The sequence below is a fragment of the Helianthus annuus genome, chromosome 16 (genome assembly GCF_002127325.2).
Source record: "Helianthus annuus cultivar XRQ/B chromosome 16, HanXRQr2.0-SUNRISE, whole genome shotgun sequence".
Lineage (NCBI taxonomy): Eukaryota > Viridiplantae > Streptophyta > Magnoliopsida > Asterales > Asteraceae > Helianthus > Helianthus annuus.
In genome coordinates, this window is record NC_035448.2 from 91420043 (window position 1) to 91427955 (window position 7913).

Consider the following 7913-nt stretch of genomic DNA (forward strand, 5'->3'; position numbering starts at 1 on the left):
TACGCACTTTTGGGTGTTACATACGTTACTTATTCAAATCACAATCGACACACAACACAAACACTTTTATATGCTAACCGCTACTGCATGTTATACGTGTTACTCGATGAATGCTTGTATGTTATGTTTACACAATGATGTTGCCTGACACCTTAGCAACAATAGTACTATGTTTGGACTCAGCACCTGTCGTGGACAGGGGTTGTTAAGGGCTCTCTTCACATGTCACAGAGGTGATATGTGTTGCACATTCTACAACTCGCAATCACGTCTGTGCGTATTTCATTGTCGATAACCTACTGTCACACCCAACCGATGGCGGAATCATCGGGGCACGGCACTAGGCGAATCAGATTGCTTAAGAGAATCCATAACAACTAAATTGCGACAATATTTAATGCGTTCATTATCCCACACTAATAAACAATACAATCACGTAAGCTGTCACGAACTTCATGTTCTCTCAGACAATACAAATCCGACAATCTAGATTTTAGGTGTATTTCTAGAATTCCTAGCTTGATTTAATGTAGACTGCGACTAAACCTGCAACATATGTTAAAACAACGTCAATACAAAAGTATTGGCGAGTATACAAGTTTTGATGAAGTAGCGTAGTAGAATTAAAAGTGCTGCGAATTACCACATACATAAACGAGATACACAACATATATATAAGACAGATACTACTAGCTAAGTCATTCGAGCTGCGATTGCGATTGCTATTAATCCTAACTAGACCCCGTCGGGTGCTATAGTACTATAGTAGTTAAGGCGGGACGTCGCGAGTAAAAGTCCAAGCTCATATGTAACTAGCATCAAGTGTCAATATGTAAGTCAGTCATTCGCAAGTGATAAATAGTCTAAACAGTTGATTTGTTTTGATAAGTGCGATTTTGATATAAACGTATGTTACACCCAAAAGTGCGATAAAAAGGGTTCGAGTATACTCACAATAGGTATTCAACAAGTGAACACAACTTGGTTGGATTGATTGAGAGTGCGTCTGAGTTAGCCTGATCATGGAACGGTAGGGTGAGCGATGTACGGCGCGCTAAAACGGTGCAAGTGAACCAAGTGTCGAAGGGTAATCCGATCGGATGGTCATTCGATCGGATGTCAATCCGTTCGGATGGTCATCCGGTCGGATGACCATTCGGTCGGATTGACACTCGTTTGGTAAGCATGTTTGTGTATGATGGCTTTGAATTTTTGTTGTAGCATTTTGAAAATAGAGAAATATCTCTACCCTTAAGTTCGTTCGATCAAACGGCAGTTCAATCGGATGGCGATCCGATTGGCGAGACATTTCAGGTTGAGAACAAGTTCACAGCAGGATGGTCATTCGATCAGATGGTCCGATCGGATGGCAATCCGTTAGAACTGGTAATGCATTGAACCTATTGAAAATTGTTTAAGTGTTAAAGTCCAAGTGCAATCCGATCGGATTGCGGTTCGATCGGATGGCAATCCGATCGGATGGAAATACGATCGGACGACAATCCGTCCCACAATCTGATCGTTTTGCAACTCCTTGAGTTTTGAAAGTTTTGCCGTTTGATGGAGACGGTATGACAACTTGTTAAACAACGAAAACTCCATCAGACTCAGGTTATCTGATCGAACGGGAATCACCCCAATCCGATCAGTTAACTGTTCATGACGGGTGGTTTCATGTTCAACTCGGAATCGGTTGTCTCGGTGATAGGATTCAGATCTCAAACCGACACATCACTAGAGAATGAGTAGAAGATCAGGACGAGCTCCGATTCTATCGGTTTTGAGTGCATTGAATGTAAAAGAGTTGAAAGAAAGTTGGAAAAGTATCTTTCAATCCTTTTAACTTCGAAAATGTTTAGATCTATGTGAAAACAATGTTAAATCATGTGGAAATCCTTCAGATCTGAGTTGTTCTTGGTGGAATGAGGCCCATACTTGAAGTTTATAAGAACTCCATGATGACATCATCCTAGAACACCTCAAATCCACTGATTTCACGGTTAAAAGTTAAGATTCAAGGGCGAAAATGATGAAGAAGTGTTGTAGATCATAGATGTACAAGATTTGGGTTGAAAACTTACAAGAATCACGAGAAATCGAGAGAAAAGAGAGCTTGAGCGTGCTGGTCGAACGGGAGCTGTCACATCACTTGAACAGTGATGTTCCAAGTGCTATTTGTAGGTGAAGAGGAGAGAAGGCAAGGAGTGCAATGGATCGGATGGCCATTGATCGAATGGTCATTCGATCGAGTGGCTTTCGCAAGTTGATTTTCCGACTTTTCGTTTCATTCGTTAAGCGTTACGATAGTTTGTTTACACATAACCATACTCATATATTTATTATAATTAGTCACCAAGGGTCGTATATAAATATTCACCTTTTCAAATCTGTGTTGCGATAATCGAGTTGCGCGTTTCGAATATGCGTTGACGCATCTCGGCTATCGAGGAGGGTAGAATAGGTCCTTACTCAATGTCATCGAGAGCGTTAGTGTGTGCGATGCGATGTGTTATAGCGATAAAATATGCGTAATATGCGAATATACTGCGAAGTAGCGATGTAAGCGATATTGTTACATTATGATCCGAATCTCTGGTGCTAGGCGTAATGAGTGTAACGAGTAGTAACAACGCGTGAATATGCGGGTTGTTACAGTCTCCCTTGCTTTAAAAAAATTGTTGGTGCACTACATCTGCTGATTACGTCTTGTATCGAGTCATTGTCTTAGAACGTTAGATCTGGGCTTGAAATACGAGAAATGGTCAAAATGTATAGGTTTTAGGTTAGTGGATCGCTCATAGGACCATTAGTATAAGTGGACCGCTTATATGTACTTGTGGTGGATCGCTCGAACGGCTAACATGGTTGGACCGCTTTTGGGACAGCATGTGGACCGCTAATACATACATCATGAGTGGACCGCTTATTGGGCCTGTCCAATAAGCGGTTCCCAATATCTATAAATAGCCCAATGAGCGACTCCATTTGTAAGAGTCGTAGAAATCGTGCCGAAGCTCTGCCGGTGTGAGATTGATCTGTAAACGTTTGAAATCAATAAACAAGTAGTTAAAAGTGATTTGCCTGCTGTTTCTACCTTAGTTTCTTGTTATTCCGCACCTGAAACCAAGGAGAAAGCCTCTGAACGACTCGTTCGGGTCATCACACGATCCTACAAGTGGTATCAGAGCTCAGGAGGATTCTCTGCAGAAATCAGCTGGATTTAGTCACTTTTTCTTACTTCTACACCTTCTTTTTCAGATTCAGACACTTTCAACGGTCGAAATTTGCTGAAAAACTCAGGGATTGTGCGCGATGGCATAGAGATAAATCCTGGAAAGTTTGGGATCAAAATTCGAAGTTTAGTGGGTAAAAATTGAGTTTGAAAACTATGGACTGCTCGATCGAACAGGTAGTGAACCGCTTATTCGGACGGTTGTGAACCGCTCATTCGGTCGGTTGTCTGTGGACCGCTCCAAATTGACTGTGGACCGCTCATACCGAACTCCCTGAACCGCTTATCCCATACAAGTCTGAACCGCTTATTCGGACAAGTGTGGATCAATCATTCGAACATCTTGAATAGCTCGAAAGATAGTTTTCGGTCCGCTCGATAAGGATAAGTTTTATTTGATCGAAAGATAGTTGGTCCGCTCGAAGTGACATTGGGGGCCGCGCTCTGAATCGACTGTTCTGGATCGCTTATTCGGTCCAGTTGGATCGCTCATCGTTCGCGTACGCTCTCCGGGACACCTGGTCGCTTATATTTGTCATCCGGATAGCTTATCTGGATCGCTGATTTGACACATTATTCTCTGGTCCGCTCTTTTAGCCATCTGATCCGCTTTTGTGTCAGATTGCTTGATTAGTTCGCTTTTTCGTCACTGTCACACCTGGTTCACTTATTAGTCACAGTGTTTGAAAAACGTGTTATCGAATCATGATTTAATATCGTTAACAGGATCAAGAAACACTTGATAGAATAAAAATATTAAAGAATGAATTTGAATTCATTTCAGGTTTTCCAGGAGAAAGCACAAGATTTTATCATTAAGAACAAACATCTTGTTAGTTCAATGTCTGATTTAGATATTACAAAAGAACCAGAAAGAGTGGGTTGAAAAAATTTATCAGTGCTTTAACCGAAAGAAGAATGGGAAAATTATGTCTTGAACTTGAAACAAGTTCTAGAGAATTTTCTCAACTGACAATTTTTCTCCACTCATTAAAAGGATTGAAGAAAACAGATGGTGATCAAGGATGAGAAAAGGAAAGAAAAAGCTGTAAAAGTCAAAGAATCTGTGAAGAAATGAATCGTCAAGTCTGCAAATCGTATGCTCAAATTGTCACAAACTTCAAGACAGTCAATGACAAACTTATGAAGGTGCAGAAAGTTAGCATTGGAAGATCAAGAAGTTTGAACAATAAGAAGAAAGCTGATGAAAAAGACAGATTCTAGACTTACAGGGTATTTGTGAGAAGTTGAAAGTCGAAAATGTCAACTGATGGATAGTGTGAACAGTTTGACATTAGAGAACAAAGGTTGAAAGAAAATGAAAAGGTTTTGAAAGCAAAAGAAATCATCAGAAATGAAGATTTTGGATAAATTGGAGAACAAAAATCTTAAAGCTAATGAAGTGAAACTTCAAGAACAGATAAATGTTTTGGAAAATGAAAAATCTGTTCTTGAAAATTTGAAAAAATGAAAATGAAATTCAATCAAGTCTCATCTTGACAAAATATCTAAGCTTGAAGACGAAGCTAAAGAGTTCAAGGATCAAAGATTGATGAACTTGAAAAGAAATTGATCAGTTTTGCGACTAAATCTGACAAGTTTGAATATTCCTTGTCCAAAACCGATCAAGTTCTGTTTCAATAATGACTGTGTCACAAACTTTGACTCTGTCAAAGTTGAAGATTGTGATGATGCATCCGATGATGAAAATGTTAAAGAGAAAAACAAAAATTGTTTTTAAATTTGAAAGAAAAATTTCAGAAAACTGTTTTGCAATCGACCAAAAAGGTGAATGTTCTAAGCAAAAGCCTTGAAGAAGAAAGCAAAACAGAAACAAAAGATAATAAAAGTTCATCGGATCGATCATCCAATCAAAAACAAAATTTACAAAAAATAAAAATGAAAACTCAAAAAATGTTTGGTAATAAGTGGTGCAAAGGTTTGACCATAGTGCTCAAAAGTCAAATCCAACAATCAAGAAGAAGAAAAGAGTAATCAACCAAGCCAAACAGTGTTTTTGATCTGAGCGTTTGTATGAAAATGGTGATTGGTACGATAACAGAATGTGTTACAGCTGGCGGCTATCATGGACACATTGCTGTTAATTGCCAGTTACTGGAAGATATATGAGAACCAGGAGGTGCTATAACTGCAATATCAAAGGTCATATTGCGCGAGATTGCCCGAGGAGATCAATGGAAGATAAGGGTTATGTCTCAGAAAAGTGACAAGAATTCCAGTCAAGGGTCAAGCCCGAAGAAACTAAAAGTTTCGAGACCAAAAGTTCAACAACTGAAAGTTCTAGGACGAAAGTTAAACTTTTCTCAGGGGCAGAAAGACCGACTGAGGAAAGAAGAGAAAGAAAGCGAGAGAATATCTCGAGAGATTTTGGTCCTCGGGTTCAAGGGACAAACAGATTAATAGTCTGATGAATCTACTCCTTTATCTGCAAAGTTGAGCAAAAAGATTCTCAGATACATAATCTGAGGACAAAGAGGAAGAAGAAAGAAGGAAAAGGTCGGCGATGAATCTGAACAATAAAAAGTCGGAACAAGCCACCTGCAGGCATGATTCTGGTATGGTAAAACCAGAGGAGCCCATTGGTTGAGGTAAAAGTTGAAAATTCTAGTTTAGCATGGAATGATGCAAATTTTCCACCATTGTTGAGCAAGAAATTCAAAAATCACCAAGGGCAGTCAGGCTTGGGTGAAATTGTTAAAATAGAAAAACCTGACTTTGCCGGAGAATCCCCAAGATGGTATCGTGGATCATGTATCGGCACATTTCTTGAGAAAATTCACGTTGGTGATTTTTTGATTTACATGTGGAAACCAGGGACATTAATTTGTACTTGATTTTTTCTACTGATGGTTTAATGATCAAACTGGAAAATGATAAATCTTAAAATGTTTGAAAAGAAAACAAGATGATGAGATAAACCCCCAAATCTACAAATGGTTGGAACACAAACTAATTTTTTCCGGAAAAACCAATTTTGATTGAAACAAACTTGAGTTGTTTTTGAAATCATTATGGGAAAAATTAAGTTTGTTGTGAGGGGGAGTTTCTGATTGTTTTTGCACGAGAATGGTGAAAATTGAGGTAATTCACATTATGTTGTCAAGTTTCTTGTATAGTTTGTTTTCATTTTTTTTTTCAGAAAACAAAAATTGAAATATATTTTGATTTTAGGGGGAGTAATAAAATTTTGAAAAATTTAAAAAAAAAATTTGAAAAATGAAAATGAGTTTTTTGCTGCAAAAAGAGGAGATGATAGTACATCGGTGGACTATCACAGCATGCTAGAGATTTGTAAAGAACAAAAAATTGTTTTTAAACAAGTCTTACTAATGAGTGTCGTAGCTTCACACAGTTAGTAAATTGTATTCGAGATATAAACATAAAAATCAAACTTAACTTATTTTGTGGGGAACACTACTTGGATATATAGGTAACCCGAAATCTCGTCTGAAAGGTTTCTTATTCTGAAATACTAGGTTCTTGTACTCAAATGATTCTGGGGTATTATTCCGGGACTTCTGCTGAACGGTAGTTCTGACCTAGTCCCTGGCTAATACTTTCTTCATATGCTTGAAACATAGCAAAAGCCCTCAGCTGATTAGACAGTAAAATTAGATCAGTTTGTGACAACCCTCTCAAAACCAGGTATCCGTACGACTTAATTAATTATTAATTATTGCCTAATTACTGTGCTTTACTGAGTTTGCTGATAAACTGCTACTTGATTGTTGGTACTTGTACATATCTGCATCATACTTTGATATTCCTGTCACTACACTACTTAATTACTAAACCTTAGTGACAAACATGATGCACAAAAGCACAGTAGCACTAAACGGATACACAGTGAACATGCTGGTATAGCCAGCATCAGGCAAACACTGCCTCTAAAGGCCTGAATGAGCCAGAATTATTTTACTACACCCATAGTGTGTGTAGGGATACAAGGGTTGTATGATTACGTCTCTAGGAATAAGATATAGAGATTTGGATGTGCCTAAAACATACTTTAAGCACGGAACACAGCACTTTTATCAACACACTAGCTTCTAGCTAATTAATAAAGTGCCAAAATATGAGGAATTATTCCCGACACTTTGCAGAATAAATTGTGTCGCTAAAAATATTATTTTATGACGCTTAACGGATATCTTAAGCACTTTAACGGATTACTATCCGACCGAACAACCGGACAATACCCGGAACATACAAATATTGCCAAAATTAATATTAGTACCTTTTCTGAGCCAGTTAGGGTCCCTGATTACCCTAACACCCGCTTTTAATGCACTAAAGCAACTAACGGGGTTAGACCTCGCACTTAACGCACTTAACCAAACTGAACCGTAACTGAACGATTGAAAACGAACCGAGTACCATTACAACTCAATGGGATCGGCCAACTAGTGGGACCGGGAGAGTACGTCCTTTATTATTTTATATTAGATTACGCGAAGATCGAGACGACTTTTTCTATAAATAACCCTCACCTCTCACACCTAAACACACACACACCTCACCTTCACTCTCTCTCCCTCCCTTGCTCTCCCTCTCGGCCGAACACTATCACCACCACCCACCCGCTTTCGAGTTCAAGTCTTGCAATTCCAAGTCCATACAAGTGTCGGTGGTTACGTACAACGGAGCTCGGAACAAACGG